This window comes from Puma concolor, chromosome C1 (genome assembly GCF_028749965.1).
Source record: "Puma concolor isolate L17-30 chromosome C1, mPumCon1.1.hap2, whole genome shotgun sequence".
NCBI classification, from domain to species: Eukaryota; Metazoa; Chordata; class Mammalia; order Carnivora; family Felidae; genus Puma; species Puma concolor.
In genome coordinates this window covers 179340433-179359476 of record NC_141674.1, presented here as the reverse complement: position 1 = coordinate 179359476, position 19044 = coordinate 179340433, and the positions used below count along the sequence as shown (strand labels likewise).

Sequence of the window (19044 nt, the reverse complement as noted above, 5' to 3'; positions counted from 1 at the left end):
TTCTGCCTCAGAAGAAGAGAGGGGCAGAGAGAGAGGGACAGAGAGAATCCTAAGCAGGTTCCTCACCTAGTGCAGAGGCCAACACGGGGCTCGACCTCATCACTGTGAGATCATGACCTGAGCCGAAATCAAGAGTCTGACTTGACCGACTGAACCACCCAGGTGTCCCCTGCTATTTTTTTTTTTTTAACTGTGAGATAAGCAACCATAAGGACAGGATCACAAAATGATTTAGTCTCTCATCAAATAAAACATCATCAAAATAACAGAAGGGTTAATCTGATACCTGGAAGAATGAATACTTTGCTACAGGATGAAAAGCTGCAGTTAAGAAGGAGTTGCAGACAGATGAACTTCATTTCAGGAAGAGAAGAAGGCCAAGGCCCAAACCCTGCAGGACCTGGACAGCAAAGGGTCAGAAGGAGCTAAGGGGTGAGACCAGAGGAGCACAGGTCACCAAAGCCAAGAGATGAGTGTGACAAGAAGGAGATGATCAACCGTGTGGAAGATGGGGAGCACGGAGGGAGACATGTGGATCACCAGGCTTGAATCCATGTGTTAGGGGCTGAATTGTGTCTGTCTCCCAAATTCGTCTGTTGAAGCCCTAACCCCCAGGACCTCAGAATGTGACTAGATTTAGAAACAGGGTCTCTGAAGAAGTGATTAAGTTAAAATGAGGCCACTGGGGGCACCTGGGTGGCTCGGTCGGTTGGGCGTCCAACTTCGGCTCAGGTCACAATCTCCAGTTCACGAGTTCAAGCCCCGTGTCGGTATCTGTGCTGACAGCTCGGGGCCTGGAGCCCGCTTCAGATTCTGAGTCTCCCTCGCTCTCTCTGCCCCCTCCCCCCCACACACACACTCTCTCTCTCTCTCTCAGAAATAAACATTAAAAAAAATTTTTTTTTAATGAGGCCATTAGTGTGGGCCCTTACCCAATATGACAGGTGTCCTTATAAGAAGAGAAGACTCAGACACAGAAGACACGGATGGAGGGGCAACCACATGAGGACACAGAGAAGGGGGCTGTGTGCAAGCCCAGGAGAGGCCTCAGAAGAAACCAGACCCGCCGACCCCCTGTTCTTGGACTTCCAGCCTCCAGAACTGTGAGAGAATACATTTCTGTTGTTTACACCACCCAGTCTGTGGTATTTTACTACAGCAGCCCCAGCAGACTAACAAACCGTCCTACAATCCCTTCTGGCAACTGCCTACTTCCAGTCTCTCCTTCCACACCTCAGGTTTCTGACGAGGCCTGCCTTTGACACTTGCTACCCGTTACCTGGCACACGCCGCCGAAACAGCCTCGGAAAAAATGTCACCACCTGTTTGTTGCCCACCTCACTCTCTCCTCAAAACTCACTCCTGCCCTGGCTTCCACTGGCCATTTCTCCCTGGCGGCCCACTTCCCACCCCGCCTCACTCCTTATTCTCCTTAATGGCCTCTCCTTCCTCTGCCTGTCACAAAATAAGGTTCACCAGAGTTCTATCATCCGCCTTCTTCTCTTCTCATTCCACCCTCCAGCAATCTTAACATCTTCAACCAGATACCCGTGGTGCCTCCATCTGGACCTCAGGCCCTGGCTTGTCCCTGAGCGCCAGGCCCTGGACTTCAGTGGTCTGCTCAGCCTCACACACCGCCCTGAGGCCCCGCAGCCCAAACAAACCCATCCCCCTTCGGGCCTGTGTGTGCCAGCCATTCCCGACCTCTCACAGGCCAGAATCCGGGGAGCCATCCCACACTCCAGCTATCGAAATGGTCACAACAGTGTTTGATCCAATCAGCTTGTTCTCGGCGTCTACTGTCAGAAAAGCATCCAAACTATGGAAAAGGGTAGAGGTACAAAAGTGCTTATCACAGTATTATTTCCCACGGCAAAATGTGGAAGCAACCCAAATGCCCAACAGTAAGAAATGTTTGGTGTGGTGGGCCTGGGTGGCTCAGTCAGTTAAGCGTCCAACTTTGGCTCAGGTCATGATCTCATGGTTCATGAGTTTGAGCCCTATCTCGGGCTCTGCACTGACAGTGCAGAGCCTGCTTGGGATTCTCTCTCTCCCTCGCTCTCTGACCCTCCCCTGCAAGCTCTCTCTCAAAATATAAACTTAAAAAAAAAATGCTTGGGGACATTATGGTACTCAATGGAATAATATACAATTATAAAATCTATTTGAAAAACTAGGCAACAGTATAGATCTTAAACACAGACATCAAAAGCTTGGAAAGGAATATTCAGAAGTGACTACAGTTGATATTTTAGAGTAGCTGGCTCAAAAGGTGTCTTTTTTAGCTCCATTTTCCAAACTTTGTGTAAGGTTCTTAAGATGACTCTCTAGGACAGAATGTCCATATGAGAGTTCTAGCATCTTGGACTTTGTGAATTGCTTGGCCTCAGGGTAAATGGGAAGTTTACTACAGAACCCCCCTCAGCTGTCTGTCACTCCACCTCCATGCTACATCTGTTACAACATCCAGTGCAAACTCCCATGCAATAAACTTTCCCCTTAAATCCTCCTATACTTGTAGACCTCAGCATAAGATCCTCGAAAAAGTGATTAATTCTCTCAAGAAATCCAACTGGACATACAAACAGCTGTACGGTTGCGGAACTGAGCTCCCCACATCTGCCACGGTAATTAAATGTTCCAGTAAGAAAAGATCATCACGCACAGCTGAGGCCAGGAGAGCACACGTAGGGCTGGAAGCTAAATCACAGGTGAAGCCACCTCCCTAGCCAATGTCGCCAGCCTGTGTGCCAGGTAAAGAGGGGCATTTCTCCCGCAAGTTGTCAACTATTCCATCCTGGAATCCATGAGACGGAAAACTGGCCCCTTCCAAGGATGTAACCGGGTACAAGTTTCCTTTAACATTTTACGCATACCATTTTGTTTGTTTTCCAAATGAGCAACAAAAGGCAAGGATTAAGACTGGGCTGACAGTTTTACCATTATTTCTTCAATGCTCATGCCCTATTCCTGGTACACTTCATACCAACAAACCCAACAAATTTCTCCTTCTCCACGTTTTGGTGCAAATGAAATGAAACAGGCAACAGCCACAAACATGTACAAAGTCCTGCGCATACCTAGGTGAGTCTGTGCGAAAACGGGTACATGCTGCCCGGGTACATGTACATACATACCTTCTCTGACCGCTGCCTTACTCAAAAGTCGTATGTGTATTGTTCCTAATTTAAAGGATTCCTAATCACGAATCCTTCTGAAAAAGAAATACTAACTCCTGGTGATACCCATTCTATAAGTCTAGATTTTACTGTAATTGTACTAGACTTCCTCACAGCACAGAAAGAATGCTCATAAATATTTATGTCACATTCAAATTGGGCATTTGTGGTGAGAGATGAAAAACATTATAAATTGTGAAATATGGGATGGGAAGGCATCCCCTCATTCAAATCCCCTCAACTAGATTTCACATTCAACTGTGAAATCTCACTGAAATTAGCAATATTTCTCAAGGAAGTAGCTCTTCCACTCCACGGCTGTCATATCCTCTTTGAAACCTGTGTCGGTATTATTTTGAGACACTCATAGAATACCCCTGCTTACGCATAAATTCCTGCAGATAAAACAAACTTAGCAGGAAAGCCCATTTCTCCACTCACAATTATACAAGAGAGCATGAAAGGAGAGCTGGAAAGCTTGCTGAACTTTTTTAAAAGTAATTAAAAGCAACGGACTTTTGAGGAAATGTGTCAGATTTGGCAAGGTTTTCTTTGTAAAAATGCACCTTGGTAATTGTCCAGAATTCTGTTCTTCCAGTTTGGAAACGTTTAAAAATTCTGACACATAATGAAATGGTAACAATACAGATCATCCTAAGAAAAAACAGGGAAAGAGGAGAAATTTAACTTCCTCATCCCCTCAATCTTCCCTTCTTTCAGACTCCCAATCCCCCATGATTCCTGGAGCTATCAGGAGGCACAGACCCACCTCCCCCCGCACCCAGAGTTTAGTGATTTAGTTAGAAACTAAGTCAATCAATCAGTTAATTACAGGTGTGAGTAAATAAAAGGCAACTCAATTTAGATTTTTGAAGGCAAAAAGTCACATTTAGTTTTACGATTAAAAATAAAGAAAAAGATACTCTTTAAATCGTAGAAACGTATGCATCTCCTTTACTGCACGACAGCAAGTAAAGGAGAAAGATGGGGGATGAGAAAGAACATATTCGAGGGGGAGGGGAGTATGAGCCGCCCAAAGGAGACTGAGTAACAGATGGCTGGAGGCCTGCTCAGGGAGCGCAAGAAGGAGCACAAAGGGAAAAACAGAAGAAGAAACAAAGAATGAAGAGTTTCCTTTCACTAGGAACCACAGCCCCCACCTTCTAACTTTCGGGGCCATCTCTACTAAAGACTTTTAAATACCGTTGTACTTCTGCCCGGAGAGACATAAACTGGAAGGTACTCCACCACGCGTCAAAGCAATCTGAGCAGGCAGGACCCGGGCGACCCTCCTCTTCTGCCCCACTTTAAAGAACCACTAGGGTTAAGTGCCAGCCTGGCCTTTTTCCATAAGATGTTATTATATTATCATCTGTACAGAAGTAACATAACCAGATTATGGGAAACGTGTAAAATAAGAGGGGTAAAAGTAAGTCACCACAATTACACCAACACAGTCGCCATGAACATTTTGGTTTATTTCTTTGCCATCTTTATTCCTAATTATTTTTTAGGAGTAACTTGAGTCCCGTATCAAATCATAAATTACGTGCACTGCTCGGATTCAAACAGGTCTGGGTGTCTGGCAGGGAGGAGGAAGAACCCCAGGAATCCATTTTCAGGAAAGACCAAGGAGGAGTAACTAACCTTTACACAGAGTGATCCCTGTGCCTGACGCTGTTTTAGACACATACACGTGTTAACACGTTGAATCCTTACTACAAGCCCCAAAAGAAGGCTCTATTGTGACCTGCGTTTTGCAGATGAGAAAGCAGAGGCATAGACAAATGAAGCTACCTGCCCGACGCCATGGACAAAGAAGAGTCAAGTCTCCAAACCAATACTTTCTCTAGAACTAGCCTGTAACCACTGCACCACACTGCCTCCCACTGAGGCATGTAAGAAAGAACCAGACTCAGTCACACTTACCCCGGTGCAAAGCTTCAATGACCAAAGAGCAGTTAGTCTAGGTGGGCTTAAGTGTAACTCACACAGGACCCCTCCACCTACCCCAAAGCCTTCAGTGTATCTTTGGAGAAGGGGGGTTGGGGGGGGGGGGGGCGGTAAGGGCTTAGCCACTGAAAGAGCCAAAGGTGGCCCTGCTCCAAACCCCTCCCAGGAAGGGAAGAGGGCTTGTCCAGACTCAGAGCAGGACCCAGTCTGAGCAGGATTCTGATGTGCCCAGCAGGTGCCAGTACACGGGGTAATGGCAGCACTCAGATGGGGAACTGGAGATGGAGGAAGGGCAGCAGCCCAGTTCAAGCCGCACCACGGAGGCACTCTCTTAACTCGAGCGTTTTCTCTTCTTCTTAAAAAAAATGTTTTTAATGTTTATTTATTTTTGAGACAGAAAGAAACAGAGCATGAGCAGGGGAGGGGCAGAGAGAGAGGGAGACACAGAATCTGAAGCAGGCTCCAGGCTCCAAGCTCATCCCAGAGCCCGACATGGGGCTCAAACTCACAAGCTGAGAGATCATGACCTGAGCCGAAGTCGGACATTCAACCGACTGAGCCACGCAGGCACCCCTCAAGCATTTTCATTTGAGGAGGAAGGGGCGGAAGAGGAAATTACTGACCAAAAATAAATATTCCCATGTCATCATAATTTACACACTATTGAATACCACTATCATGATGATTTACTAAGAGGCAGTAACTTGATTTCAGTCACTGATTACTAAAATTTCCAGCAATCTACCATTAACAGCAGAGTCCCATCTTGGGGCTTCTGAGCTTGTTTTTGAGGGTCTGGAAAGCTCTTCGGGCTTCTCTTCCTCCAGCACCGACTCATTCTCAAGACCACTTCACCAATGTCCACGTCCTCAGACAGGCCCTCCCTGGAGCCTCAATCTAACATCACCTCTCTTAGCCTTTCTTATTCTCACAGTCCCCTGTCCTTTTCCTTCACAGCACCAATCACAATTCATAAATCATAAATATCTGCGTTCATTTCTGCAACATCTCTCTCCCCTCATACGCCATGAGAGCGGAAATCATGCCTGTGCTACCACCACTGAAGACCAGTACAGGGCCCAGTCCAGGGTCCGGCACATAATAAGCACCCAAACATCTGATGAATGAATAAATGCATACACTGAAGAATTTAAAAAAGTCACCTCCCCTTACTTCGAAAAGTACTGCAGTAATCTTACAAGTGGGAAAGGTGACATTTCCACCACAGGGTGTATTTTGTGCTCTATTAGGTAAGCCACCCAACCTCAGGCTCCAAGCACAAACCCAAGTTTAAGCGGAAACTTGATCAGTCAAGACCGATCTACAAACAAACACAAAGTCAATGCCACTCTTGTACACCAGCAACACCAATCAGAGATATGAGACACAAATCCATTCACAATGACCACGAAAACCATGAGGCACGTTGGCACAAATCTAACAGAAGATGTAAGAGTTTCAGACACAAAATGATAAAATTTCATCAGAGGACATAAAAGACATAAATAAATAGAGAGGTATATCAGGTCACAGATGGTAAGCCATGAAGCCCTAAAGATCTCAATTCTCCCTGCATACTATATACATGCAATGTAATAACAATAACACAATTTAAAAAAAAAAAAAAAAAAAGCCAGATGCCTAACTAATGGGAACAAGCTCCCCAGTATGGAGAAAGAGGCAAGAGTGTAATGTGTGTGTGACACATCAACAGACACAAATAGGGAAAGTGTCATTTTTGTGAATTCCAGTAATTTAACTATTAGGGGTGTGCAACATTCCTTCTAATATTTTGACTGTTTTAAATATTTTCTCTTTGTTTTAAGCGGTGAAACAGTAAATGCTCTAAGTTCAGAAGAGCAAGAGTCTGGGGGAAACTGGTTGAGATGAGAACAAACCTGGTTGTGAAAGACGTGTAACAGGGTGGAGAGGGCCTTCCAGGGTGAAGGAAAAGCTCCAGGAGAATAATGAGGTCAAAAAGCTTAAGACACATCTGAGAGTGAACCAAGTGTGGCTCACATCAAACGAATACACATTCTCCTACAAAGTCAGCTGGTAACGGCTCTAGAAATGGTACTGTGAAGTAACTATAGCAGTGTGGTCAAATAATGACCCCTGCCAGAAGAGGTTCAGTGGTCACACAATGGGGACATGTGCATACTGTATCTCTCTCTTGGATAGTCATAGTCCGCAACCACAAGTGAAAGGCCATAACAAGTCTTTCTGCAAAGAAACCTATTTAAAATGTTATTGAACCAACACCTACTTCTCCAAGGAACCCTTTTTGAAGTACACATCTACTCACTTTATGGGATTTTTTTTTTTCAACCTAACTTTTTATGGAACAACCCACTTTGGTAATTGCTACATTCTACTAACCCAGCATTTCAGAGGCCTGAGCCAGAGCAGAGGCTTAAGGACTTGGAAATTAAAGGCAATAATCAACCAAATAAAACAACTGAATGGATGGGTCACAGAAAGTGGAGAAGTAGGGAGTACTTCTGGAATCCCAAGTCCAGATGATGGGAATCCTATCAGCCCAAACAGCCAAGTCAAAAGAGGATCAACTATTAGGTACTGGGTACTGAGCTTGAATTTAGATGGACTTGGGGAGACAGTGAAATATTCACCTAGAAGGAAAACTGAGCAAGAAGTTAAAAGACTACAGTCAAGGAGCACCTGGGTGGCTCAGTCATTAAGCATCTGACTTCGGCTCACGTCATGACCTCACAGTTCACGAGTTCGAGCCCTACCTAGGGCTCTGCACTGACAATGCAGAGCCTACTTGCGATTCTCTCTCCCTCTCTCTCTCTGCCCCCTCCCACATGCTCACTCTTGGGGCGGGGGGGGGGGGTGGGCAGTGACAAAAGAAAAGAAGACTACGGTCAAGTTCCCAGATCTGTCCCAGGTCAACTTCATGAACCTAAGCAGGTCTCAGATACAATGAAGGGGTTACAGCAGTGACCTTTAGGCTCTTTCAACTTTAATACTCTACTATTCCAAAAATTGGGCACTTGAGAGTCAAAATACCAATACTATCAAGGTCCTTTGAAGATGTGAAATATATAGAAGATAGAACAAAAATAAACAATTCAAGAATCTGAATATATGAATTTAAATATATGAATGAGAGGTTTTTTTTGTTTTTGTTTTTGTTTTTTTTTAATTTTTTTTTTCAACGTTTATTTATTTTTGGGACAGAGAGAGACAGAGCATGAACGGGGGAGGGGCAGAGAGAGAGGGAGACACAGAATCGGAAACAGGCTCCAGGCTCTGAGCCATCAGCCCAGAGCCTGACGCGGGGCTCGAACTCACTGACCGCAAGATCGTGACCTGGCTGAAGTCGGATGCTTAACCGACTGCGCCACCCAGGTGCCCCTGAATGAGAGGTTTTTAAGAGATCATGCAATTAGAGATATTTAAAGTTATCCATGAAACCTACGAAGTGATGAAATCTAACTCCAGCCCCCTGCCCCGATGTCACAGAATACTGTGTTAACTTATATTCTGCTGCTGCACAAAGCAGAAGGCTGAATCTCACCCAATGTGACAATTCATATGTTTTTATGAATACCTCTCAACACCCTGAAGATTTCAGGCAAATGAGAACTTCTTCCTAGATGGCTCACCACATCAGGGGTAGATCAAAACTGTGGTCAGCCTATTACAACTGTTAAGCAGAGTGCCTACAAAACACTAGCCATGCACACTGACCTAAGCCCAGGGTTCATAAAAATTAAGCTTTTCCTGGGGTGCCTGGGTGTCTCAGTTGGTTAAGCGTGCAACTTCGTCTCAGTTCATGATCTCACGGTTCATGGGTTCGAGCCTCACATCGGAATCTGTGCTGACAGCTCAGAGCCTGGATGGAGCCTCCTTTGGATTCTCTGTCTCCCTCTCTCTCTGCCCCTCCTCTGCTTGGGTGCCACACACTCACTCTCTCTCTCTCAAAAATAAATAGACTTTAAAAATTTTTTTTTAAATTAAGCTTTTCCTAAAAGCATTTAGCCTGGGATTCTAAAATGAATAAAATCATGATGATCCTTCTGAAGTACTTTCAAGGGGAAAAAAAAGATCAGCTAAGAACCGCAAGTAGCACTGTAGGGTCTAATAACAAAGAACTTAAAAGGAAGCAGCATTCACGGAGAAGAAAGAAGGAAGGTACGATGGAAAATGCAAGCAGGCTAGCAGGGATTTTTCCATCAAGGCTGAAAAGTTTTTGAAAAAACCAAGAGTTGTTGTTGCTGTTTGTTTTGATTGAAGTGTACAAAAACTACTTTCGGGCAACCAGTGAAAATCAGCAGGGAAATGACATGAACACCCCGTTCACAAAACTCAGTAGTTAACAACCTGTTCCTCCATCGTCTTTTCCATTCAATTTTTGAAAACCTCTTTAAGGATGTCAAATTCCTCTCTTTTCTCTTTAACAAGTTTAAAAATACATAAGGTACAATTTTGAATTGTATTTTCATTTTTAACACAGCAAAATGAAGACACCTGTGCATTTCCAAGCTTCCTGGGTCCACCCAGGACCAGTGGGAAAGTCCCTGGAAGGCACAGACCTGGTTTCCTCTTGGCCTCTCAAACTATCAGGGAAAGCCAGGCACCTGGTATTTTTAGAAGCTCAGTGTTGTTTATCAGATAAGAAAAGAAAGAATGTCAATTTTCACTTTTCTCCAGACTTCAACTTCTAAAACTGCCTATCTTGGAAGAATATAAATTCTACACCAACCCTCTTTTTCCCCGCCTGGTCTGAAGTCTTGGTCCCTCAGCCCCAGCTCCACAGCGGTGCTCACACCATTCCACTCACACACGTCGGGCCCTGACCTCCAACTGGATGACCAGCAGCACACCGTCTGCCTTCGGACAGACTAGAGACCAGAGACCAGACAAGGCCCCTGCAAAGCCCCAGATGGCCGTCTCACTCCTGCAGATAAAGAAGTGCCAGGAGAGAGTAAAAAAGAGCACAGGCAAGGAACGGGTCTTCACCAGCAGGCTAAATCCTGTTCCCCAAGTCGCCCTCATCTGGGGGAGACTGAGGCACAATGGGAGAGCCAAGCATGAGGCCCAGAAAAGAAGGAGAAACTGAGAAGCATTTCAACCAAACCGCCCAGCTCTGGACTGGCCAAGGACACCCACGGGAACCCTGACTCCAGCTGACAAAGGAAGCAAGGAAGGCAGTGGAGAGGGACTGTCAAGGGCAGGCCCTCCCTCCAACTCCTTAAAATATACTCCTTACAAGTGGCCCAACACAGGACGCCTGGGTGGCTCAGGAGGTTAAGCGTCAGATGACATTTCAGCTCAGGTCACAGTCTCTTGGTTCGTGAGTTTGAGGGCTACATCCGGCTCCACACTGGCGGTGTAGAGCCTGCTTGAGATTCTTTCTCTCTCTCTCTCTCTCTCTCTCTCTCTCTCTCTGCCCCTCCCCCACTCTCTCACAGTAAATAAATAAACTTAAAAGAAAAAAAAAGTGGCCCAAAGCTCCAAAGAACACTGCACCAGGAGGCAGCATGTTGTTCTGGAAAGCACACAGTTCCTGGGCTTACTCAGTTCCCTCATCCACAAATATCTCCTACTGGAGGAGAGCAAGGAGGATTCAACAAAACCAGCTGTAGACAGTACCCAGCATGAGGCCTGACACAAAAAAGCACCCAACACTTCACCGACAAGAGCAATGACCGTCATATAAAATATGAATGCCTCATTCTTTGGGGACCTGGCATTTCTTGTCCACAAGGCAAATACAGCCGAAGTCTGTGAACAGCCTCAACGGGACTGAATCGCCAGCCAGGCTGAACACAGGAGGAGGACAGGACACTGGCAGGTGTGAAGGAAAGAAAGCAGGAGGCACCAAGGTCCTACCATACGCCAGGGCCAACCACGCAGGTCGGCACCTTCCCCCATGGAAGGGCACTTTAGACATCCTCAGGATCCACAAAAGGATCCCCCGGGCTCTCCTCCAGGATGCTGCTTCCTAACATCCCAGCCAATCCAACCTTCAGAGGCAGGTGTTCAGAGACCCCGGGCCCTTGCGCACCATCAAAGGCTGGAGGAAATGAAACCTCCGACAAAGAAGGAGCGGGCACTGTGCTCGGGGTCCCCCTCACTCTCTTGCTTTTGTTTTCAGCTTTTGTCTTGGCAGCAAGTGTTGGCGTGGCCCTGGTCACCACAGCGGTCACAGTCACTTTCTTCGTGTCACCAACATCCACTCTGGGCACAGTGACCAAGCCCTGCTGTGTGTCCTTTGAGGCACAATGGATTTCCTTTATTGCTTTTTAATGCATGGCCTCCCATCATTATGCTTAATAAAATACGAATGGATGAAGAAGGCACTGACAACTGAAGAGAAACCCAGGAAAGGTGACAGGGGCGAGACGCTGCTACACATCCCTCACCCTGCTCAGCTGCTAAGTTGGAAGGTGCTCCCCAATAGAGCTCAGCAGACCTCGTGTCTGGCTCCCTCCAAATAGCTGGCGAAGAGGAGGAGACAAAAGTTACCGCACCTGCACCATACTCCCTGAAGACCCCAAATGAGGTCCTAGCTTGAAACAATTACACACGTAAGTAGAACTTACAGTCTTCACAGTCTTGTCTTAGAAACAAAACCAATATTGACTTTCCCATTCGCCCAGGAGCATTCTGAGAAAGCCATAAACAAACGATGATGCCAAGTGTTAAAATCCATTCCGCTCCTACACCGGGTGGTCACTGCCAGGTCAAGGACAGGTGCCTCCTGCCCATGACCGCTCTCCATTCCACCCCAAGGACTGGAGACAGCTTCCATTCCCTTCTCACACGGACAACTAAGCTCGTTTGCTTCCCCTGTGGGGAAGGATGAGCACAGAAGTCCCGTGAAATATGTGTTCCCATGAGCACAGACATGTGATGATCTCAGAGGTATTGTAAAAAAAGGGCCCTCGACACTTCCCTAAGGAAGGATGTCTTCTGTAAAAGGCGCCTGCCAGGACCCAAAGCATGTGCTGGGAAAATGTACGGCCTGCTGCTGCGTATGTTTCCAATTCTGATGCCCCACTTCCTCTTCATAATCACATTCCTTCCCTCCTTATTTCTCTTCTAAAAAGACACTCTGGCACTGGGTCTCCAAAGTGTGCTGTTCTATGAAAAGGCTGTAAGATAAAAGGAGCTAAAATGGATTTCAATAAATATAAAATGCTTAAACACTATGTAAGATCTATTCTATTCCACCACTTTTAAAGGTCTCCAAAAAAGAATAGTATTTTTAAGTGTTGGCAGCCTAACTTTTTAAAAATAAAGTTTCCTTCACTTAAAGCTTAGTCACACAGGCCATCACACAGCACAAAGCTTTTTAACAACACAGTTTTAAGGGTTGTGATGTCACTAACTGTGCCTTCCAAACCTATCTCACAGAGGTTCCTCAAAGGATCAGTTACGATAATATACGGGAAAGTGATACGAACTTTGCAAAAGGCGAATCAAATGATCAAACTGTTGTTATTCCTATTATTAACAGATATCATACCATACAGTGTCTACATAAAAGACTAGGGACCTTGGAATCAGAGATCAGGGTTCAAATTCCCCGTCCACCACTTACTAGTTACCTACACAAGTAGGGTGTAAGAGGCCAAGCTACTAAATTCCCTAGGCCTGATTTCAACTGTAAAATGGATATAACACCCACTTCATCAAGCTCTAAGGATTCGTAGTTACGTATGCAAAACCCGTCACACATGGTAAACACTCACTAAAGGATAGTGACAATTACTCTTAGGCTATTTAATTAAAATCCAAATATCCAGCTACTGAAAACAGTGGAAGGGAAGGGGAGGAGAGGAGAGTCTCACCAAAAAGAAGGACAAATGTTAAAAACATGGATCTTACACTCTGAAGATCCCTTGTTAGCCAAACCACTCCCACCCCCACTCCTTCCCCACTGACATCCACAGCTCCTCCTTGCTTTGCATAACTGTGCGGCAACCACGGAGAGTCAGTCTTTAACGCCAGGCTTGACAAAGTGATGATTCATCCCATCCCATGAAGGGGGTGCAGCCAGTAGTCAGCCTCAACGCACAACAGGAGCTCTACCGGGAGAGCCCTTGGCCAGAGACAAGCTATGGAAGAGAAACCCCCTACCTGCACCCCGTGTCCCCAGCAACAGTTAACACAGTCTCATGCTTTGCTTGTTGTTAATGTATATCCCAAGGAGTACTTGGGAGGAATCCAACGGCGCTACATTTTACAGAGTTATTCACAGCACACATGAAGAGTCCAAAATGGCAACACAACAATAAGGAAGGAGTCTCCCTCTGTTCCCTCTGTTTGCTGCCTGTGGCACAATGTTTTGCCAGGCAATGTGTTAGTTATAACAACAAACAGCTTGATGGTTGGACTACATCCCACTTCAGCTTCACATCATAATGGCTCCTGAGGACAAGTCCCACTGCTTCTCAGCCCGGCCTGAAAATGTGACCACATCCCCCCACGAAAAAGACAAACCCTCAGCAGCAGCTTGCACAGCTCTTTTCCATTACCACTTAGTGGGCAGGAAACATATTTTCCCCCTGGAGTAAGCTCCTAATTCCCATGCTAAGGTTAAGAGGCTTTCAAACTTGGTTGTCCTAACATGAATGCCCAATGGGGTGGTTTCACAGCGGGTCCTCAGAGCTGTCAAAGACACAGCACTGGGTCATCTGCCGCCCCAGCCTGCAGCCAGACTACATTCCTGGCCCTGCCTGGAGCCAGACTACTATACCTGAATGTCTCCTAAATTATCACCATGGTAACTCTAACCTTCAGTCCCACTTTGGGATCCTTCCACTACTGTCCCATAGACACAAACCATGAACGCCTGGAAAAGTCAGCCTCCTCCCAAAACAGGTTTGCTTGGAATACCCCATTCAAACAATATTCATCATTCAATGCCCCCTGGCTCCCTCAGCAGGTCAACCTTGTTTCCTCCTGGGTTTCTTGATTCCAATCTAGAAAAGGGCCACTCAACAAATAGCCAACATATTACATTTAATTCTACCTCCCCCCTAAAAAAAAAAATTCCCATTCACCATAATGGTAAGAGTTCTTTTTCTTATTCCAGGTGGCCCACATGGGGAGAGTGAAAGCACAGAAGCAGTGGCTTTTCAACTCAAAATGCAAACACTGGTGTGTGGGGTGTGTTTTCTGGGAAAGACTGCAAAAGGGTTTTTCAACTCAAGTGTTACATAATCTGATTCATTTATTTAGCAATGTCTAATTTTATAGTGGTTTCCCCTCAAACATTCCTGGAAAATTGTTATATACTATATTACAATGGAGAAAATTATTTTATGTCAAAATCAATTCTATAAAGTTTGCCTCATACCCATTCAAGCCAATATCCACTGGCTACACACACACAGATCCAGAGGCACACACATACACACAAATACCCTGATCCATAACAAAAAAAGTCTTCCTCCACTGTAACTAAGATTTGATTTCAGCAAACTAACACCGGGAGCGCCTAGAACTCAAGGAAGTGCACAACTTGTTGAGGCAATAAACACTCGGGCCACAGCCTGAACAAAGCATTACAAAGAAGCTTCAGAAACCCACACGGCCCCTAGACAAAATGTTGTGTGTTTGCAATCCATTCTCCAGGGCACTCTCATCAACGCCTCCCCAGCCCTCCTCCCGGCCCCCGCTAGCACCCTCCAGGGCTCCCGTACCTAATCTGGTTTTCATTCCTGCCCCGCTCCCTCCCCTTCCCTCTCAACGACCGTGAATCAATCCCATCCCGGGCAGGAAACGAGACCCAGGGCAGCCCCCTCCGCTGCGGCGGAACAAAGGAGCGAGGCGCAGCTGCACGCGCGGGATGCCCCATCGGGTCCTGGACCCCCTTCTCCCCTGCCGCCGCCGCCGGGGCACGCCGCACCTGAACCCCACACCCCAGGACGCCCCATTGTTCTCCCTCCGTTTTCCTTCCCGGAGGAGGCCACTTCCAAAGAACCAGGGGGCCAGGAAACAGCTGTGGGCCAGGGAAATGGAGGGGTGTGGGTAAGAACGGGGAAGATCTGGATTCCACTTTGCCCACAGTGCTAGGAGAATAGGGCAAAGTAAGAGCAACTTAGTTCACAAGCCTGCTCTCCCACCCGCCCCCGAAACGACTGCGGAGTCGCGACCACCGGGCGCGACCTCCAGCACGCGCGAGTTTTCGCCGCAGCGCGGCCACGCCGGGACGAGAGCGCCGCAGCCCCCTCTGACCCGTGCCCCGCGGGCTGCGGCGGGGCCACCGGGACCTCGGGCACAAAGGCGCGGGGCGCCCCCTCTACCGCCCCTGGCGGGCCGCGGCTGGAGCGAGCGGGCAGGGCAAGGGAGAGAGGGAAAGCGCTCGCGCTACCTCGCCGGGCGCCACTCCGCCTCCTGGTCCTCTTCGCGCTCCGGGGCGCGGGCCCACTGCGAGGCTGCGGGGCTCCCGCGGCGGCTGCTCGGCGGAGGCTGCTGGGCGGACGCTGTCCCGCGGCTGCCGACCCTTGGCGCGCCCCGCGCTCCCGCACCGCCTCCACGCGCCGAGGCTGGGCTCCGGTGCGCGCCCGACTGCAGAGAGCTCGGTGGCTGCGGAGAGCAGGGCTGCGGCGGGAGGCGTGCGGCCACTCCCCTCTCCCCGGCAGACGGAGGGGCTGGCCGAGGGGCGGGGGCGGCGACCTCGCCGCCTGGGATTCGCCCCTCCGCGCGCCTGCAGGACCGGGAGCCACCGCCTCCGAGCGGACTCACCTCCGGCCTCCCGGTGCCGGCTGCACAGCGCCCTCCGGTGAGCGCGAGCGGCAGCCTCCGCACCCGAGGGCAAGCCTAGATAGGGCCGGGAGGGGAGGAGAGGAGAGGGAAAGGGAGGCGTCCCCGCCCAGCGCCCACGGAGAGCACGGCCCTTGTACCTTTTTTTTACTCCTGAATTCACTAACATCAAACTAGAAATGTAATAACTGGGGCAGGAGGGATGACGCCTAGGAGCCAGCCTGGGGGCACATGCCAGCAAAGACTGGGAGTGTTCTCAACAGGTCCTTCTGCCCTAGATAAAAAAGTTCGGATACCCAAGAATATCAGAAAGGATTAATTTGACCGAAACGGGAAAAAAGGTGTATCGAGTAGCCAAGTATGCTTTTACTTACAAGATTTGTAATATCTCACATTATGCTAAGTAGACACTGGCCAGTTCTCTGCTACAAAAAAATGAAAGATAGTTTAAAAGGAATTTCAAATACCCGTATATCTGAAAATAGCATATTAACTGCCATTGGGTAATGACCAGTGATGGGGTATTAGTCTACATATTATTTAGGCATGTTGGAGGGGCCAGAGAGTCAGGACCTCCAGCTTCTCACTCCAGCCCGCCTCTTGCCTCTTTGTGGAATGTAGAACAAGCCACTTAACCGAGGTCCTGGTTTCCTCATCCCGGAGGAAGGAAGGGTGCTCCTCCAACCTTACTCACTGGGTGAGGTGAGGATTACTTGGCTAAGGTGTGAAAAGCAATATAGGCACAGTAATTATTACTCATGATTCTAACTACTTTATCCTATAACGAAATAAATTGCCATAAATGGGGCCAGGTTTAAATGGACTGACCTATATCTGGAAACTGTCACTAAAATGAGGTGAACCAAAGAATTCAGACCATATATAGTAACTCTGTTCCCAGAGCCATAAGAACACAGGCACTGGGATTTGTCAAATGTCACCAATAGATTTTGGAAAGGTGGCAATTGCCCAGACTCTGTCTGCTTGGAGCTATATCATCATTGACGACCCTATCCGCATCAATTCAGATCTGCATGACAGTGGTCTAAGTTAAGGCGTATTGAATACCGGGTACTGTTCTGTTCTTGTTTAATCTTCACAAAATCCTGAGATAAGTTACTCTCATTGTTCTTTTACTGACCGGGAAAGCCAAAACCAGAGAGATCTTCCGACTAATAAGTGGCAAGGATGGTTTGAAGACACGTTCTCAGATTCTTGGGCACCCTTCCCATTGAAGAGTGTAATTGCCTTCCTCTTGAATGTGGGCTGTACTTAGTGACTTGATTCTAATGAAAAGAACACAGCAGAAGTGATGCTATGTGATCTGATTTTAGATCATAAAAGGAGCTACAGTTTTCACCTGGACCTTTATTGGAACACTCACCCTGGGAACCCAGCTGCCATGCTAAGAGGAAGCCTGGTGTACATGGAAGGTCATGTGTAGGTGCTCCAGCTGATGGTGCCAGCTGAGAACCCAGCCTGCAGTCAGATATGTGAGTTACTGAGCCTTTGAGATGACTCCAGCCTCACTCACTGATTGACCACACTGCATGAGAGACTTAGAAAACCTAACTAAATCTAGTCCGTGCTCAGAATCAGGAGAGAGGACCATAAAAAGAGATTGTCTTTGGAGTGGTCGTTACATAGCAACTGGAACTGAAAATAGTGGCAGAGCTGGGATTTGAACCCAGGCAGTCTGATTCCACAGTCTCCGCCACAATCCTACTGCCTCAGACCTTGATAACCCAGCCTGATGAACACCAGCGTTCACAACAGTGTATGGGCCTGCCATCTGATGACACGTTTAGACTCACTTTTCCATTTTGCGCATTAGATAGCAGGTTCCAAACAGACGGCTTAGAGCAGTTTGGCAATAAGGAGGCCCCTGACCTCTCTATCCAGTCCAGCTTTTCAAACATTAACAGAAATTCAAGTGGCAGGTTTGCAAACACAAAACGTGAAGAAATGGTTTGAAAGAGTAGGGGAACTCTATAACCTTTTTACCTTTGAAAAAGGCCAAGTTTTCTTCAAAAGTAGGTTTGGGACAAGTATGTGCTGAATAGGACTACTGAGAGAGGGGCTCTTAGGAAGACTTCGGAGCTCCTGCCCCAAGGTAAAGATTGGGAACTTGGTTACGTTGGGACAATTCTGCCTCTGGAAGGACCTATCGTAGTGGGGACACTTGGGGCTCTCTCCCTCTTTTTCAGCAACCTGAGACAAGAAAATATGAGAAACTGTTGAACTCATCCCGGTAAACATTGAGAAAATGAACCAAGAAGCTATTAGAAAGCCAAAAGGGTTTCTAGAGCAAAGTTCTGCCTGTCTTTTAAAAACACCATTAACCTATAGTTTTCATAAATCTCAAAATCCAACTCCTGAAGACATACCATGAGGTTTTTAAATACTTTCACCTTCCTGGCCATTCTTCTCAAAAGTCAATCAATCAACAACTTTCGAATTTAAGAGAAGCAGACTACAGGTATAATAACTGTCAAGCATGGATAATAAATCCACCAACTACAAAAGCATCTTTTTTACTTTCCCATCAGTCTATTTAAAGGAAGTAGAATGTATGAAGAAGCAGGACTCACTATGATTTTAGGGTGAGAGACATAAATTGTCAAATTATAGGAGTAAAGTGACTATAAGAGGTGCACTTCACCTCAATGAAAACATGCAGTGATTTAAATTAAAACAAGGGAAATCCTGCCATCCTTGTGGGAAAATGTATATACAAAGCACATTTGTGTGTCCCAGGAAGAGAATTACCACTAAATGCGCAGGATTTCTTGTTCTTCTTTTATCCTAGTTGTTTTTAACTGGAGCCCTCTAAAAAAATTATTTTAATTCAGTTTTGGGGAAATGAACAACAAAACGACCATATGACCTGCTTCTACCTCGTTTTGGTGTAGCAAAAGAAATGATGGGCCAGAAGTCATAATTTTACATGTTCTCACTGGCCCTATCTGCAGCCAGCTTTAGAATTTTAACCAGAAGCTTCATGCTTTCTGTCCTTAGTTATTTTACATCATCCTGAATGTGTTAAGGGATTTCCAGTTCTAAAAAACCTAAGCATCTTTGTTTTTGCCATATTTTCTCTCTTCATCTACCTACCCAAAGACTTAGTTTTCACCCGCTTTACTTATCCTTTGAGACCAAACTCCGTTCT

General features: G+C 46.8%; 1 protein-coding gene across 3 annotated transcripts in view; it reads right to left on the bottom strand.

Moving 5' to 3' along the window:
* MYO1B (myosin IB) overlaps positions 1-15848 on the bottom strand; it is a 191821-nt gene extending 175973 nt beyond the window's left edge. Inside the window, exon 1 of one of the 3 annotated variants that reach the window (XM_086719171.1) lies at positions 15484-15848. The gene's annotated coding sequence lies outside the window, so the exon portion shown is untranslated. The remainder of the gene's footprint in view (positions 1-15483) is intronic. The other 2 variants (XM_025912753.2, XM_025912750.2) reach the window with 2 other exon arrangements.
* Positions 15849-19044: the final 3196 nt, after the last annotated feature.